Below are 20,840 nucleotides of genomic sequence, written 5' to 3' on the forward strand. Positions count from 1 at the left end.
CGATGAAAAAAAATAATATTAAACAATATTCATATCATATATTTGAGAAATATCTAATTTTAAATCTCTTACCATGCAGTAATGGTAAGTCCCGTCAGGTGTGCTAAATTGCCTCATGATTGAATCGTACCAGGAATAGTAGTCATCTGATACAGCTGGTTCATTTGTTATTTCTCCCTATGCACAGCGATCATGATGTGCATGCTAGTAGAATATATATTCCGCGTGAATTCGACGCTCGTCTTGGTTGTGCTTACCTCTGCAATCTGGTGTAGTGTTGGGAGTGTATGACACAACGAAGGTACCGTTTGTCGAAGACCGAACTGTCTCAACACATGATCTGGATGATGCCACTCTACTATATGGAAGCATATAAGAGGGCTAACAGTTAACCAGATGTTTTCCCTTATACTTTCCGTAGAGATGAGTTCCATCGATTTGGATTAATGGTCTACAATATTTGAACCTTTATCTTGCAAGACCGAAGGACTAGAAAACTTGACCAAAAATAGTCGTACCTGGCACATCAGACGGAAAGAAATACCAATCCGATTGTATTCCTAGATTGTAATGAAAAGAGCACTCAACTAATACGGAAACTCTAAATATGATTTCTCCCAATCACCAAACACAACAATAAATGCTTTTCTCTTGTCTTGCCACACCCGTCTATAATTAACATTATAGCCATATTGTTTTTTAATTGCTTCTTGGAGTAGGGCCACAGGTATCCCAAAATCAGCTCTAACAAAATTTTGGATTTCGATATTCATAGAATTTGAATCAAACTATGAACGATCATGTGTCAATTCTGAAGACAAACATGAGTGCTCTCCTTCGAGTTTGGTGATTTCGAACATCCCATGAGTTTTACGCCGACATGCCCGTAACCTTCAATCACAACCATCCTTCCACTGTTTGCATCTCACATACTAAATATCTTGATTTGATTCCACTACAATAATCTCATAGTGTTCTGTCACCCAATATTCTTTTTACAGCAAGTTGTAAATCTTCTTTAGTATTAAAGAACATTCCTTTATGTATTAAACTAGAATTATCTAAACATATACTCCTTTCCTCCAAAGTTGACCATCGTTCACATGTTGAATTAGTAATTTTCCAATCTATTTGGGTGAACATATCTGATGGTACCAACTCAAAATCATGTTCCTCACTTCTATCGTTTCCAAATAATTCATAAAGTTCAACAATAATATCACTATCTCCATCACTTCCAGGTTCAAGAATGACTAAATCTTCAGAATGCATCGACATATTTATTCAAATTTTTTCAACTATTATAGTTGACAAAAAATATGTTAATACAACAAAAAAATTGTTTCTTCTTTTTTAAGAAATCTAAATATTTTCTTAAATCAACCCAACAAATAGCCCAACAAAATCACCCAAAAAATAGTCCAACAAAATCAACCCAACAAAATCTATAAAATATACATTACAAAAATTCACAATTACAAAATAATAATAATAATAATCAACCCAAATTTAAGATCTAAAGTATACATTTAAATCAGCCCAAATAAAAACAAAATCGTATATCCATGAATAATACATTTAAATCAACCCAAATGAAAAAAAAAAATGATAGATCTATGAAACAACATTTATTTTTTATGACCAAATTCATATATTAGAAAAAAATAAAAAGAAAATTTTACCTAAGGTGGATGACGGCAAAGATTAGAGGTGGCAGGTGATAGATCGGCTCACGGTAGCAGCAACAACACGATCAGAGACGACGGACGACGGTGGAGTTGGCGACCAGTGGTAGTGAGGAGGAAGAAAGGGAGAAAGGTTTCGGATGGGAGGATGAAGAAAGGGCCACAGGTGGTTTAAGGGACCACTAAGTCGTGTACCCAGTACACGACTTAGGGTAATTGAGGACTCCGTCCACGATTACTTGGTCAACGCTACATGATTGTCTATGAGATAGTCTATGCGTGCCAGGTCACAGGTAGTCGTGTACTGGGTACACGATTTAGGGGTTAATCGTGTACCAGGTACACAATTCAAACACCTATTTTTGTCAATAATTTCCACCCAACCCTATTTTTGTTAATAATTATTAAAATAACATTATTTAAAAAAAAATTCAAGGGTGAGAGAGGGGGAGAGATTTAAGTTCTCTTGAAAAAAATATATATATATACATCACTCATAATTCAAAATCTCAACTAGAGATGTCTAAAAAACCATGAGGTTAGGGCCCTGCAGGGAATTCCCAAATACACGAGGAATGAGGGAGGGAGTGGGAAATTTTTTTTTCCGTTTGCAATTCAGGCCCGGGGACGGGGAATATATTCCCCGACCCCGTCCCATGTCCCCGTCCCACACCAACTTTTGTATATAAATTATATATTTATATATATATATTAATGTTAATATAATAGACTTTATTAGGATAATTATGGAGTTTTTAATTATTTATGTTTAAGACTTTATTACTTTAATTCCTTAGATGTTATAATATTTAAGATATGATATTCTAATTGTTGAATTTTAATTTATAAAAATTATGAGACTTTAGCATTTTAATTACATCTTTTTAAATTGAATATATATTATTGTTTTTATTACCAAAATTGATAATATTTTATGTACATGAAAGTTGTATTGAAATATATATTTAAGGAATTGTTGAAAATATATATTTAATTGAAATAAAAAAATTATTAGAAAAAAATGATGGCGGAAAAATTTTCCATGTGGGGAACACAATCCCCGCGAAATCCCCGCCCTGTTCTCCGTGGAAAAATTCATGGGGACGAGGACGGGGATGGGGAGAGCTTCCCCATCTCCGTCCCGCCCCACCCCATGGATATTTCTAATCCCAACTCTTTTTCTTCGCGTGTGTATATGTGTGTGTGTATATATATATATATATATAATTCCAAACCGAATTTAAATTTCTTTAAGAATCCAAATCTCCAAATTTCTTAAAATCCTTCATCTTTAACCAAATAAAATAATTCAATTTCCTTTCCCTAATTAAAAAATAAATTCTAAATCTCCCAATTTTAATTCGAGTTCCCAAATTGAATTAAATAAATTCAAATTTTTCTTAAATTAAATTTCAATTTCCAAGTTTTTATTTCCAACCATCTAAATTGAATTATCTTAACACCAAATTAAACTTTAGCCTCAAAACTAAAAATGAGACCGAAATAATTTAAGATAATTATATAAAAAATTACCTTAAAATTTGGGTTGTTACACTCAGATTAATACCAAAATTTTATATATTTTCCATGTCTTACCTAGTTTTTTTTTTTAAAACTTAATCTTTCCTAAAATTTAGAAATTGAAATCAAACATCTATGATCCATCTAACAAAATCATTTAGATAATTGTTAAGTTGATTTTGAAATTAAAATTGGCCTAAATATTTTTAAAAAATTACGTAAGATTTTGATATAATATTTGGTAAAGATAATCAAATTTGAAGAAAATTTGAAAATATATAAAATTTAATATAAGATTTGATAGATTAGAAAAATAGTAGAATCTCAGATGTTTAATTTCTCGAGAAGTAAATTATTTCAACAAATTTTTAAAAATGGTGCTAATTTTGGATGAAAAGTTCAAAATGTTATTTGTGACAATAATTAGGACAAGATTATTTTATTACAATAGTCATAGAAATGGAGGAAGAAATACATGTCAATTATCATGGCTCGACAACAATAAGATCTAAATATATTAGGAATATTTTACTTGATTCATTTGGTCTAACATATTTAATTATTATATCTTCATATGATTTTTTATGGCAACAAATTGCAAAATGCATATTTAAAAATTCTAATGACTCGTGAATGATGAGACCTAAACAGATTTAGGAATACTTTCACTTTATTCATTTTTTTACAACATATTAGATTATATTTTAATATAATTTTTTATGGCAACAAAATGCCAAATACAAAATAGGATGAATTAGAATAAAATTATCATTATTTTTAACTTGCTTTTTGTTAATAATTAATTAAACATCCTGATAGCTCAAGGGAGACCTAAATAGATTTAGGATTAATTTACTTTGATTCATTTTGTATAACATATTAAATTAAATATCCTAATAGCTCGAGATCAATGGGACTTGAACAAATTAACGATTTACTTAATTCATTTTGTACAACATATTACATTAAAAATTCTTTGATAAAAAAAGAATATATAAATTTTTATGCAAATTTCTTGACTATAGTCAACCAACTATTTTTTTAATATAACTTTCTTTTGTTAATTTATATATTAGTAGGAGTTGCCCTTCAATTATTCTCCAGATTTGAGAAATATTTAAACTTGCTGCTTAATTTAAGTCACATTAATAACATGATCAAAGTTAAATTTAAAAATTTTCTTATAGCCTATATACATAAATTCTTTGAAAACAATGAAAAATATGATCATATGTATGACTTAACTCTTAAACCCTCAAATTTTAAAAACAAAATTGAAGTAATTAGCACAATTTGAAATAACTAAATCTAAATTTTTTTCTAATACATATATAAATTCTTTTGACAATAATGAGATGGCGACTTTTGACCTAAAATTGAGGTAAGCATCATTCGAAATAATTAAAAACGCCCAAATATATTTTATTACATTAATTATAGATAATGGTAATTGGAGGAGGTGACAATGTTGAAAGACTATCGATGAATGTAGTATCACAATAAACTTCAAGAATGTTGCCTTCTTCTTATGTGTATTAAAAAGACTCAAACAATGTAACCCAATCCTCATGTTGAATGGCTCTAATAGCTCGATAATAATTAGAATCTAAATAAATTCCACCACTGACGTAATAGTTTCACTACTACATGTTTGTAGTTCAAACAAAGATCCCAAACAGTTTAACATTAGATCATTTTTGTGTTTGATTTTCTCTCAACCACCCATGAAAAGAATGGCAAATGGCAATGACAATTACGGAATTAACCATGAAATTTAATTATTAATTAGAAGGAATGGGACAATTTGGTAACTTAATAAACTAATAATTTCAAGCAAAAAAAATAAAAATAAAAATTTAACTCTAAATTGGTGTTTTTCTTTTTCTTTCTTTCTTTTTTTTTTTTTTTTTTTTTTTTTTCTTTTTGTCTTTTCTAGATCAATAATATGAGGAGTGATAAAAGATTCAAACCTTTTACCTTTTAGTAGCAAATACATGCTAAAATTTGAGAAAATTTAAAATGTAAATTTTGATAACTCAATATCTAGTACATTATTTTATTTTTCTAAAACAAATATCAAAATTCAAAATTTAAAACAAACAAAAGAATATTAAATACCAACATATCCAACATACCATCCATTGATGTCAATGTCTAACGTGGATAAAACAAATCAACATAAAATTGATAAATGGCACATGCAATAATGTGAACGGAAAAACTCATAATATAGATATATGAGGTCACGTCAACATTTCTTTAAAACTTATATATGGGATCTAGTGATATTATTCAATATATTTTTACGAAAAGAAAGATGTACTATAAATTTTTCTTCAGATGACCCACATACCATAACACAAAATGTAGGATATAACATAAAAGATTTAACATGAACTCTGGCTATTGATACATCCTAATCTTAGGAAAACATAGATTTACAATATTGGAAAGAAAATATAAAATTTTCAGCAATCTTAGATATCTCTCGTTCATCATTTTAAAGGAAATTTTATTTAGGTCAAGATTTTGTAGTTTCTATTTTGCCTATATATATATATATATAAAGTTATTCTTATTCACAAGTAGAATTTATTTGAGCTACTTTTTACTTTATCGATATAGTAAATGATATATTAATTTATATTTTATTATAAATTCTACAATAATAAACTATAAAATAGGTATTATGAAATTAAATTAAATGTTCTTGTTAATTTATATTATATCTTTTGAAATTTCTTTCATCATATTATATTTCAAATTACTATGTAGGTAGTGGAATATTGTAGTGAATTCTTCTCTAGATTGGGCAAGAATGGAAGTGTGTAAACAGTTTGTGCACATAATGAAAGTTTAAATATAGAATTTAAGTACTTCTTATAAATATATTCTTTGAAAATGATAGAAATACAACCTAAAGTGTGATTCTCGACTCTCAAAACTAAAATTTGAAAATGCTATTAAGCATAACTAAAGTAATTAGAACCACATAATTATTCATTTGCAAGAATCACTTTACTCTTTATGGAGAAATACTTTTATAAGTCACCGCATCTTGCTGAATAGATAGTGATTGAGGAGATGACAATGTTACAAGAGCATCAATAGTGGTATCACAATAGGCTTCAAGTATGTCACCATGGAAGCATAGTAAACTTTAATATATATAACAACAAATTATGGATCGAAAAGTTGTCAAAAAAAAAAAAAAAATCCAAGACGATATTCATTAGTATGACATTTTTTTGTTTATAGAATATTAAATATATCCGATAGTTCATTTTTATCTACAATTTTTCTTTGAACCACAAATTTTCACAAGGTAATCTCTAACTCTGTATAAAAAGATACACCATCCAATAGAACAAATGACACATTCGATGAAGTCATTCTAGAATAAACAACTTGTTGGTGTTAACAATTAATATGCGGAAGCGATTAGGATTGTAAACACTCTAATTTCATTAATTTTAGTTAACAAGCATGTATGTACATATTTATACATATTAGGGTTTCAATGTACTACTTTTGAAACACTCCAAAAATACTCCAATTTACAACAAATTTCTGATCATGAACACTTTGTAGACAATCACAAGAGTCTCTCCTACTATCCTCTAGTCTTAAAAAGGATTGTGGGATCCAAATTGATGAAGATATTAAAAGAAATTTAGAGATCGAAGAGTCTTTTGGTGTGAAATTTTGAGAGAATCAAATTCCTCAAAATTTTTCCAAATTGCATGAACCCATTACATAAATTAAGAAAGTCTTTTTATCAAACATTTTCATGCAAATCAAATTCATCAAATTTTGACACCAAAACAACCACTAAGTGGGATTGAGTGGGAAATGAAGGATAAACCCACTTTCCATTTTTCCATCTTAGATTAGAAAAAAATAATTAAAAAAAAAATAATTTTACAATTAAATTTCATAAATTCAAAATATAATAAAATTAATTCAAATAATTAATTTAAATATAATTAAGTTTAAATTTTATTAATTTAATATCAAATATTAAATTAATAAAACACCAATTCTATAATCATGAATCCCTATTCATGTTTTAATATTTAAATCCTATTTAAATATTTCCAATTCTCCAACTTGTTTAACTTAATAATTAAATATTTAATTATATCTATATAATTAATAATTCCCTAAACCGAATTTGAATGTTTCAAATTCTCTCATCATATTATTCTAAGGTTTAGTCCGATATGAGCTAGCAAGGAGACCTAATAGACCTACAGATCATGAGCTCCAACGATCCGAAATTAACCAGTTAATCTCATTAACCCAATTAACCAACATTCGTTAACTACCAGAACACTTCACTAAAGCCCAGTAGCTGCACTCTCCTCACTATGGATATATTTCTATCCACTTAATTTAACCGTGATTAATAAGTTGACCCTTCATAGGTTGTTCGTAATTACAGTTGGGTCAAAATTACCGTCTTACCCTTGTAATTACATCTTGTTCCTTAAATCCCGCGATCGTCTAATGAAAAATTGGTTTGTGATCCAACCACCAAACTGAGTCTCTTTCAAGCCTTACAGAAGGTGGGGCCCCTTGTTCAAGACCTAGATTCAGCACTTAATAGAACAACCTATCTACTAACCCTAGAAGCGGGTAGGAGTGAATTCCCTCTTGTAGGACTATGTCTCCAACTATCTACCTGTTCTTATCCCTAAAATTGGAGGCTCATTGAATCGACGATGTTGAGCCACTCTCATCTATGCAGATTAAAGGATAATCTCGAATAAATAGAAATTTGTAGTTAGTTCTAGATTAAGATCGAGTTACTTAGGTCATCGAATTGAAATAATCAATCTTATAAGTAAATGATATTATAAAGTAAAAGTGACTATTTCATGGTCCGGTCTTATGCAAACATCTTTTGCATAGGAAGCCTCCACTCGCATATCTCCACATGCATGATTCAAGATCACATCATTTGTAATACTTTACAACTATGTAATAGTTACAAAGTGGGCCGCATCCATAGTGTTTCTAGGGTAAGGTACCCAACCTTATCCTTATATTTATAGAACATTTTGGCTATGGCTCAAACTCGATCCACTTTTTGAAGGAGTATATCAACATGCAGCGAAAGCAACATGGATCAATAAGCATTCTAATTCATTAATTTTGGTTGTAAATAAAGCATGTTCATATAATAATAAGAGGGTTTCAAGTCATACCTTTGTAGAACCTCTTTAATCTCGAATTTAGCTGCAAGTCTTCTCCAAATCTTCTTGGGAACCACCTCAAGATCTTCCCTACTATTCTCTTAGAGTCTTAGATTGAGTTGTGAGACTCAAAATAAGCTTGAATGAAGGGAAGTTGGAGAAGAAGTTCACTAATGTAACTTGAAGAACACTTCTTCAACCTTACAAGTTTTCAACAAAACTTCAGTAAGTTTATCAACTATTTATTATACGATTTCCACTTCCATCTTCTCTATTTATTGCAAGACAATCATGCAATGAAGAAGGCTACATGGAGAGCACCTCATGCTTGGAAGATTGAAGCAAAACCTTAAGTGGGTTTTGAGTGAGCTACTAGAATGATAGAGGAGAAATCCAAATTTCCAAAGTTTGTGTTTTTCATTTTTCTAATTTCAAATTAATTTCCAAAATCAATTTTTGACTTAAAAAATTGAAATTATTATTAATTTTACAAAATTAATTTGATAAATTAATTTTCTAATAAAATTAATAATAAATAAATAATTAAACAATTTAATTAATTCTAATTAATTTAAAATTTAATATCAAATATTAAATTAATTTTACACAAATTTCACCCTTATGAATTTAATATCTAAATCATATTTAAATATTAATTAATTCTCAAATTCCGTTTAATTTGAAAATTAAACGTGTAATTATATCTCATATAATTACTAATTCCCTTAATTCTAATTTGAACGTTTCAAATTAACTTATCACGCTACTCTAAGGTTAATCCATTTACGAGCTAGTAAGGGAACTTCGCGGACCTACAAATCATGGGCTCCAACGATCCGAGATGAATTGGCTAAACTCTTTACACCAAATTAATCCCATTCGTTAACTAATGGATCATTCCACTAAAGCCCATAGTTGCACTCCTCTCACTCTAGATATATTATGTCCACATGATTTAACCATAATTAGTAAGTCAATACTTCACAGGTTGTTCGTAATAACGGCTGGTTCAAATGTCTGTTGTACCCCTGAGATTACGTCTTATACCTTAAGTTCCTACTGATCCTCTAATGAACAGTTGGTTTGTGATTCAGTCACTAAACCAGATCCCTTTTAGCCCAGTGAAAGAGTAGGGCCCATTGTTCAAGACCTGAATACAGTACTTAAGAGAACAACCTTTCTCCTATCCCTAAATCGGGTAGACGAGAATTCCATCTTGCACCCTATGTCCCCAGCTATCTACCTGGTCTTACTCCTGAAATGAAAGGCTTATTGAGCCGGCACTGTTGAGCCAATCCTCACTTATGCAAATTTAAAAATAATCTCGAATAAACAAGAGTTCATAGTTAGCTCAGGATTAAGATGGAATTACCTAGGTCATCTAAGTAAAATAGCCAGTCTTATACAGTAAATAGCGTTATAAAGCAAGAGTGACTTATTTCTTGGTCCGATTTTATGCAAACTCATTGCATAGAACACCCTTACTCCTTATGTCAATATATGAACGAATCTGGATCACTTCATTTGTAGTATCTTTACAACAACCTGTAATAGCTACAGAGTAGGTCGCATTCGATAGTGTTACCAGAATAAGATACTCAACCTTAATCATGTATTATAGACCGTTTTGGCTGTTTACTCGAACTCGATCCATCTTTATGTCTATACATAAAGTTCAAGTATTCATATAATAGCCATGGATCGTTAATTTATTGAATTTAGACTTTTACGTATGCAATTTATAGAATCAATAATAAGTTTATTGATTATAGAATCTGTTTATCTTTTACAAACTGCGAGTTTTAGGACATAAAACCCAACATTTTTATGCCTCCACATAAAGTCCAAGTATTCATGCTATAACCAGGGGTTATTAGTTTATTGGATTTAGGAATAAAAGGTTTAGTTCATATATTCAATAACAACTTTACTGAATAAATCTTAATAACATTATTGTAAATAGAATATGTTTAAGGTTTACAAACCATGAGTTTCAGGACATACAACCCAACAAACTCTTACTTGGATTGAAACTCTAGTGGATGATATATACAATGTTGAATGTGAGAGAGAATATAAATACAATAAACTAGGGCATCACATACCCATGAATTCTCCTACTTGCACTAGATTTATATAACCCATTGTCCTAGATTCACTAGATGGCCCTCAAACACTTTAGTCGATAGAGCATTTGTAAACAGATCAGCTAAGTTGTTTTCTGAGGCCATATGCATCATAATCACATCTCCTCGATGTACTATCTCTCTGAGGAAATAATATTTGTGCTCAATGTATTTTCCACACTAATGGCTTCTAGGTTCTTTGGAATTTGCAACTGCTCCACTGTTATCACAATAGAGGATAATAGGCAGATGCATATTTGGAATCACTTCCAAATCTGTTGAGAACTTTCTAAGCCATATTGCCTCTTTTGCCGCTTCACATACAGCCATGTACTATGCTTCCATGGTGGATTCAGCAATATAACTTTGCTTTATGCTCCTCCAAATTATAGCTCCTCCGTTTAGAGTGAACACTGACTCCAAAGTTGATTTTCTTGAATCTACATCAGTCTAAAAATTAGAGTCAGTGTATTCTGTAAGGATCAGATCCTTAGCACCATACACAAGCAGAGAGCCCCTCGTTCTCCGAAGGAACTTGAGGGTATTTTTAACGGCAGTCCAATGATCATATCCAGAATTGGACTGAAACCTGCTTACAATTCCCATAGCATAGCATATACCAGGTCGTGTACACAACATGACATACATTAGACTACCTACTGCTGATACATAGGGAATACACTTCATCTCCTCAAATTCTTGAGGTGTCTTAGGACACTGTTCCATAGACAGATGAATTCCATGCCTGAAAGATAGCAAACCCCTCTTGGAATACTGCATCTTATATCCAGACAACATCTTGTCTATATACGATGCTTGAGATGAGGCTAGCATTATGTTCTTGCTATTTTGAACGATTTGGATTCCAAGAGGGTGGGAAACTAAAATTTTATTTCCGCCTTTTGTTCAACATTTTAATAGCCTTTTTGATAAAATATTATACTTCAATGTTATAGAAATTGATGTTTATTGTACTTCTTATGTGTATTCTAAAGACCGAAACATTGTAAGCCAACCCTCATGTTAAATGGTTTTAATACCTTGACAACTATTGGAACCTAAATAAGTTCCACCATTTACGTAATAATTTCACTACTTCATGTTTGTAGTTCAGACAAAGATCCCAAACAATCTAACATCTGATCATTCAACTTTAGTCTACTGCTAGACTCATTTTTGTGTTCGACTTTCCTTCAACCAAGGATGAGAAGAATGACAAATGGCAATGGCAACTACGGAATTAACCATGAAATTTAATTATTAATTAGAAAGAATGAGACAATTTGGGAACTTAATCAACTAATATTTTCAAGCAAGAAAATAAAAAATAAACTCTAAATTGGTGCTTTTCTTTTGCTTTCTTTCTTTCTTTCTCTCTTTCTCTCTTTCTTTTTTTATTTTTTGTGTCCTTTTTAGATCAATAATATGAGGAATGATAAGAGATTCAAACCTTTTACCTTTTGGTAGCAAATACATGCTAAAGTTTGAAAAAATCTAAAATGTAAATTTTGATAACTCAATACCTAGCACATTATTTTATTTTTCCAAAACAAATATCAAAATTTAAAATTTAAAATTTAAAACAAACAAAAGAATATTAAAAACCAACATATCCAACATGCCATCCATTGATGTCAATGTCTAATGTGGATAAACAAACCAACACAAAATTGACAAATGGCACATGCAATAACATGAATAGAAAAACTCATAATATAGATATATGAGGTCATATAAGCATTTCTTTAAAATTTATATACGTGGTCTAGTGATATTATTAAATATGTTTTTATGAAAAGAAAGATGTACTGTAATTTTTTCTCGAATGACCCATACCATAAAAGATTTAACATGAACTATGGCTATTGATACATCCTAATCTTAGGAAAAAATAGATTTACAATATTGGAAAGAAAATATAAAATTTTCAACAATCTTAGATATCTCTCATTCATCAATTTAAAGGAAATTTTATTTAGGTCAAGATTTTGTAGTTTCTATTTTGTCAAAAAAAAAGTATTTATATTGAACATTTTTTAAGTTATTCTTATTCACAAGTAGAATTTATTTGAGCTACTTTTTACTTTATCGATGTTGTAAATGATATATTAATTTATATTTTATTATAAATTCTACAATAATAAACTATAAAATACGCATTATGGAATTAAATTAAATGTTCTTGTTAATTTATAATATATCTTTTGAAATTTCTTTTTATCATATTATATTTCAAATTACTATGTAGGTGGTGGAATATTGTAATGAATTCCTCTCTAGATTGGTCAACAATGGAAGTGTGTAAACAGTTTGTGCACATAATGGAAGTTTAAATATAGAATGGAAGTATGTAAACAGTTTATAATGAAAGTTTAAATATAGAAATTAAGTGCTTCTTGTAAATATATTCTTTGGAAATGATAGACATATAGCCCAAAATGTGATTCTTGACTCTCAAAACTAAACTTAGAAAATGCTACTAAGCATTGAGTAATTAGAACCTCATAATTATTCATTTACAAGAATCACTTTACTTTTTATGGAGAAATACTTTTATAAGTCGCTGCATCTTGCTGAGTAGATAGTGATTGAGGAGATGACAATGTTATGAGAGCATCAATAGTGGTATCACAATAGGCTTCAAGTATGTCACCTTCCTCTGTCGTGTATCCCAAAGATCTAAGTAATGTTGGCCAACATTCATGTTGAATGGTTCTAATAGCTTGACAACAATTGGAACCTAAATAAGTTTCACCAGTAAGAAAAAATATGATAACTTCACCCGTGCATGCTTGAAGTTCGTGCAAAGTTCCCCAACAATCTAATATTTCACCATTTAACTTAAGTCGTATTGCTAGGCTCGTTTCAGGATTTGGTCTTGATTCAACCATATTGGATGAGAAGATTAAAGACATTAGAAAAGAAGAGACAAGAAAAATCTTCCAAAGGTAAGCCATTTTACCAGAGATTGAAACAACAAGATGAAGTTTGTATCGGAGTTTTATTTGCTTTTGTGACCATATATCAATGAAAGGTAGGGTTTATATAGAAAGAAAATAATGTATAATAATTTGAGAAAACAAAAGAAAATAAGATTAATTTACTCAGAGAAGCTAATAAGACTGTAACATCCAATTAAATGTGAATTGATTTTTGCTTAATTATCTATCTTAGAATTGATTAATCATTAACTATAATTAAAACATTTCTAAAATTTCTATTAGTTTCGGTCATTAATTTTCTTCTTTTAGCCCTTCGCCCTTTCAGCTTCTCATCTGTAGAGTTTAATATATATAAACAACAAATTATGGATAGAAAAATTGTCAAAATAAAAAAAAAAACCAAAACGATATACATTAATTTGACATTTTCTTGTTTATAGAATATTAAATACATATATATATATATATATGCCAACAAGAACGTAACTCAACTGGCATAATGTTTATATTATCAACCTCGTGGTTTGAGGTTTGATTCCCCTACCCCATATTTTAATTACAATACCTCTTCAAAAGAAAAATATTAAATATATAATTTGCAAAAACGCCATCGATTGTATTTTGTTCTATCTCCATAATTGTTGTGCTAAAAAAGTTTCTCACCATTAAATTGGATGTATATAAAAATGAAAACAATAGAATTAGTCTTTAAATATTTTAATTATTTGCTAGAATCCATGTATACTCTTTTAAAAATTAAACATATGAGAGTGGAGTTCAAACCTCTTTTTTTTTTTCCTTTAAAAATATAAGTCTTAACTAATTGTAGTATTTAACTTGTCAACTTATGACATATTTGCTTATTTATGACATATAATTTTTTTTTATGAGAATAATCTCTTATACTAAAATAATGTTATTAGTTTCTCGTGTAAAATGTCTTAATGATGATGCTGAAGTGAATTTGACTTAATAGTATTTGTGATGCACTTTTTGTCTTGAGGCCAATTCGATCCACCATTATTCTTGCAATTGTTATACCAAAAAAGTATCTCATCTCAATGATTAATAAATATTTTATTTTAAAATTTAGTGATTTAAAGTCCAATAGGAAAGTTAATCAAGAAAGTTACAAAGAATATAAAAGAAATTTAAATGTCATTCCACAAGTCACACATATCCACATAATATGACACAACGAAGAATAATATTATTGGAAGAGGGTACTACAACTTAGCAGACAATTTTGTCTATTTGGATCATGAACTTTTAAAATTTGTATATATTTGATCTTTAAACTTTTAGTGTAAACAAAAGTAATCAACCAAAATTTTGTCGAAGAGGATGACGAATTTGACATTTTCTTAATTAACCAATATTAATTAATAAATTTTGAACTAAGACCATATATTCTGATTCTTCATTCATACGGTTGAATGAAATATAAAGAACAACTATAGAGTTAAAATTAAAATGTTGTTCACATGGTACAACGAACTCATCATTGCGGGAATAACATATAATAGTACATCTTTCTTTCCATAATAATTTGACATTTCATTAAGCCATACATACTTTTATTTAAAGACAGTACACTATTATTAAATATTGTTTATTATGACAAGAGATGAATGAGATTCTAAGAAAAGTCACTAGGATAACTCGCAACTCGTTATACAGATATTCAATGGAAAGCATTAACAATCACTGTAACATCAAAAAATACGAACAACAAACAAATAAGTAGAGACATAGAAGTTGGTAACCTAGTTCGGCGATAAACCACCTATGTCTCGGGGGCAGAATGTCCAGGAAAGATAATCCACTAATATTAAAGAGTTAAGCAATTTCCGATGTAGTATTTATCTGTAACACTTAATAACTACAGTGACTCACGTAGAGCTCAACTCATAGACCACCTAAGCTCCCCTAGATGTGAGACTCATTCTCAAGTGCACTTAGGCTCCCCCTAAGTTTGATAATATTAGTGTCAATCACCATTGTTTCTGATGACAGATTAGACTCCACTAACGATGATATCTTTCTCAATTCAATGAACTCCCTTCAATGACGCCGCTTAGTCTTAGGCTCCCCCCAAAACTGAGAATCTCTTCTCTGACAGCAAAAACTTAGGCTCTCCCTAAGTTCGAGATTAACTTTAGAGTAGAACACTTCAACAGGTGAAAATCATGCACAATAGAATAATGAACAACGATCAAGATCACAATATAGAACAACTCAGTCGTTGAACGCCTTGCTCCCTCAAAAACATAATGCAGCTAATAAAAACGACATTCTTCAAAAAACAACCTAATACGACTTTTATAGATGATCCAGAAGAAGGAAACAACTCCCAAATTAGAAAATATGCCTTAATAAAGGAAGATATGAGACGAAATAAATTTGGTAGATATTTTCAAATTAGGAATAAATATTTTGCAGGGAAAAACTCCATTGTCACTAATTGATGTTAAGACTTTATTTGAGAGAACTACAGAAATCAATGCCTTAAAAATATATATATAAAGCCAATCAAATGAACTCTCCAACAAGCTCCCCCTTTAGCTTATATTTTTCTTTAAAAGGTAGAATAAAAGTAACTAACAAAACCAACATGGCTAAATGTTAAGAATAATGGCTTAATAATTACAATAACATCATCAAAGTCAGAGTTGAAAAGGCAAACACAACAAGGTCTTCAAAACACAACACTTTCAAAAGAAAAATAAGCCATAAAGCCAATATACGTACGGTTTTCAAGAAGACATAACAACAACACCACAAGCAACCAAACACCAAACCACCAATCACACCATAAAGCACCAATATTTGCCGCACACTCCCTCTTTCTGGCTTTAAAAAATTTAAGTCTGAGAACGAGAGGAAGATACCCAGCAGTTCTTGCAACGTTACACGCAGTGTCTATAGCATTCCGACAACAATCTCTTTACACTCTTGGAGTTTTAGAATCTGATCATCAATTTCTTTGACTTAAGAAGATACATGATGTAGTACGTGTTAGGGTTGATGTCATAAATCTCGTAGGGTCCTGTAGTTTGTAAATATCTATATGAACAAACACTTGTGATATAATAATATGAGATATTTTGTTTGCATTTACAATAAACCAATAAACTAAGATCCCTGACGATCGTTGTAACTTAAACATGAGGAGACCCAGCTACACAAGATGGAATTCACTCCTTCTCGGAAGCAGGTCCATAAGGTCTTCAAGTTGAGAATCATTTTTTGGGTTGGTTTGAAGTGTTCAAATTAACAAAAAGGAGTTTGATTATATATGATGTAATTACACTTGTTCATCCATGTACTCTGCTTCCATGGTGGATTCAACAATACAACTTTGCTTCATGCTCCTCCGTTTAAGAGTGAACACTGATTCCAAAGTTGATTTTCTTGAATCTACATTGGTCTAAAAATTAGAGTCGGTGTATCTTATAAGGATCAAATCCTTAGCACCATACACAAGCAGATAGCCCCTCGTTCTCCGAAGATGCTTGAAGATATTTTTAACTACAGTCCAATAATCATATCCAGGATTGGACTGAAACTTATTGACAATTCCCACAACATAGCATATGTCAGGTCGTGTACACAACATGACATATATTAGACTACCTACTGCTAATGCATATAGAATACATTGCATGTCCTCAACTTCTTGAGGTGTCTTAGAACATTGTCCATAGACAGATGAATTCCATGCCTAAAAGGTAGCAAACCCCTCTTGGAATTTTGCATCTTATATCTAGACAACATGTTGTCTATATATGTTGCTTGAGATAAAGCTAGTTATATTCTTGCAATTCTAAACGATTTGGATTCCAAGAACCAAATTATGCTTAGGGTACAAGAAGGGCGGGAAACTAAAATTTTATTTCCGCCTTTTGTTCATCCTTTTAATAGCCTTTTTGATAAAATATTATGCTTCAATGCTATAGAAAGTGATGTTTGTTGTAGTTCTTCTTATGTGTATCTTAAAGACTGAAATATTGTAAGCCAACCCTCATGTTGAATGGTTCTAATAGCTTGACAACTATTGAAACCTAAATAAGTTCCACCGCTGACATAATAATTTCGTAGTGTGTTATTACTTAAGATAAAAGATGATGATACTAAGTATCATCAAAGACCAAGACTAAAATAGTTCTCAAGGAAAGTATATTCATACTTCATAAAACCATAAATGAACTAAACTCATAATCCAAAGGCCTTCATTCTAGAGCCTCAAAATCTAAGTCAAATAGGAGCTTAATAAAATACTTTGGAAAAGTAATTGAGGGTGGCCAAAATACACATAAATAAAACAAATGAAGAGTGATATATAGTTAATGTTTGTGTCTTATAAAGATTATTAAGAAAACATCACAACTTCTAGAGGTAGGTACAATACAACTTTGGAGATCATTTTCATTATTCAGAGGATGCACTAGAGTAAAGTAGTACCTATATCAGGAAACATAGCTTTAATGGAAGGGAAAACATAATGTAGAGGTTTTTAGTAAGAGTGACGAAGGTAACTGAAATATATATGCTCATAGAATTAAGATGAGTACCTCAATATAATGTAAATGAAGTGTAGAATGAAGTGTAGAATGTAATGAATTTCAATGAAGTCATTTTCAACCAATTTCAAGTGCATAGTATGCATCTCAATAGGTTATAAAAAAAAACTCTTTTAATCTTCATTCCTCCCCACAAAACAATTAAGTAAAAATATTAAAGTCACTTTCAATAAAATTTTATTTTACATATCCTACATGTGTATATGCATGAAAAAAAGTATAACAACAAATTCACAAGCCCAACACAATAATATATAACATTTCAAAACAAGGCGCATCAGAAGCAACACATAAATGTAACAATTCATGGAGTATAAAAAAAATGTAAAAATAGAAAGCCAACTTAGTATTGTATGTTATGAAAAGATAAAGAAAATATTAACTCCATAAACAAAACCATCTCCAATCATACAAGGAAAAGGGTATTTATGGATATCAAATCAAATCAAAGAAATGCACAATATTGTCTTACAAAACTTTTGAATATTTGAGTTCCTGACAAATTTAGTTACTACTATAAAATTGTTGACAATTTTACTAAAATGGTTGCAACAGAGGACTAGAGTTAGGCAAACAAACTCTCTACCCATTAGTGATTTCTCCTTGATTGTAGTAGAAATGTTGGCGTTTAGCTCTCAATTAGGAAGCTTCCATTGTGTACTGTCTGCAGTTGTAAATTGGCCTTATGTAAACGAGCAGTTGGATAATTTTTCTTAGTTTCTTCGTTGTTATTGTGCAAGTAGTATTTCATTTAAATTTCACCATGGCTATTGAATTTTGCATAAACATCATAACTACATTTCAAAGTTATTGATTGAAGTACATCACCTTCATTTGGTTCTTTTTTATACCGTATTTAAATTGTTGAATTAAACTTGTGTAAGACCTAATAGTTCTAATTGAATATGAAGTCAAAATTAATCCAGTGAAAAAACTTGTTTCTTGCAGATAATCCAAGCTTGGTGATGTTCTTTTCGAAATTCGGTCACCCCATTATGAACTAAAACTCCCATTTCCCATTGAGTCAACAACAAGACCAGGAAAAAAAATCTTATTACTTTCTTTCCACTTGTCTTCAGATTTCAGAGCAAGCTTTTCAGTTTACTCCTCTTATTAGGAAATGAACCAGGTTGTTTAATCCTCAAAGCTACAAAAGCCAAAATCCTACACTTAACCATCACGAGACAATAAAAAAGAAAAACTATCCCACCACAGATTCTCAATCCCCAAGCATTTAACAACAGGAAAATTGTCCACTTTACTTTACTGCCACAGGCCAAACCCTAATTCTTGAAATTTATGCTTAGAGATATTGAAAGGGGATCTACATGGAATAGGGGAAAAATTTTGAAAGAATAAAAAAAAAATACTAGTTTCTAAATACCCAGTCAAAATATTAAGATAGCTGAAAGTAAGAGCAACTTAACTATTTTAAAACGTGGCTTCCACCATATCCCAATTTGTTTGTTGAAGAATCAAGATCAATCATCGACGAGGTCTTGTCTAATCGTATTTATACAACAAATGTTCTCCATGACCAAAGAAGAGCATCATAGACAAGAAAAAAACCAAATCGCCTCCACTAGGAGATTTGACCCTGAAATATGATTGAAACCAAATCGTTTAAAAGAATTTTATTGATAATTCGATGAACTACACAATCGACTATGCGATCTGGTAAACAATCTTGTACACAATTAGCTATGCGATGGAATTTGCTAGGCTATCCGCTACACGATCGTTGCTATTCTCTACACGATTGTTGCTATTCACTACACGATCGTCTACTCGATGAGCTAGACGATAAGCAACACGATTACAAAATCTTCCTAAAAGCAGACTCAGACTTCAGATTCCTCCCACACGCGAGAATTAAGCTTCCCCTACTCACAAATTCTCTGATTACAAGAGTTCCCCCTCATTTCCGGCTTCCCCTACTTTTAAACAAAAACCTTTTTCTAACCGAATTGAAGTCTTCACTAGTTGTGGTCCCCAACACTCCAACTGCCGAAACTTCCTATTTTCCCAAATTATTCTTATTTCTCCTCCTTTGATGTTGCAATACAATCGGAGACCTAACATTACCTCCCTCTACCACCTTTACCTTGTCCTCAAGGTAAAATTTTGGAAATTGTCTCTGGAAATCATCCAATATTTCCCAAGTAGCCTCGTGCTCTGGCAACCCTTTCCACTTCACCAAAATCTCATGCCCCTGTTGAGACGAGTGAGGACGATAACTCAATACCTTCTCTGGTTCAGTCACCCACTTATAGTCCCCATTCACCAAAGGATCCTCTGATTGATTCCCTTCTTGCTGCCCCACCATCTTTTTAAGCTGAGAATTATGAAAGACTGGATGGATTAACACCATAGGTGGAAGCTCCAATTTATAAGCGACTAATCCCACCCTATCAATAACCTGATATGGTCCATAGTTTGACATACCTCTTTTGTCTCACTGAGATTTGGCGATAAAGCCGCAATTTCAACCATACCTAATCCCCCAATTGAAGCTCCACATCTCTCTGCTTCTTGTCTGCATACTTCTTCATTTTATCTTGGGCCACATTCAAGTGCTCCTTGAGAACACGTAAGGCTTCATCCCTATCTTTCAGCTGTTGGTCTAATGAAGTATTCGAAGTGCAATTGTCCCCATAATAAACCAACGTCGAAGGAGGACACACATAAACAATCTGAAAAGGAGAAATACCAATTGAAGCATTATATGTAGTATTATACCAGTACTCAGCCCAATGAAACCAATTGATCCACTTCATTAATCGGT

Source organism: Benincasa hispida, chromosome 8 (assembly GCF_027475165.1).
Source record: "Benincasa hispida cultivar pf3 chromosome 8, pf3_genome.v1.1, whole genome shotgun sequence".
In the NCBI taxonomy this organism is placed as follows: domain Eukaryota; kingdom Viridiplantae; phylum Streptophyta; class Magnoliopsida; order Cucurbitales; family Cucurbitaceae; genus Benincasa; species Benincasa hispida.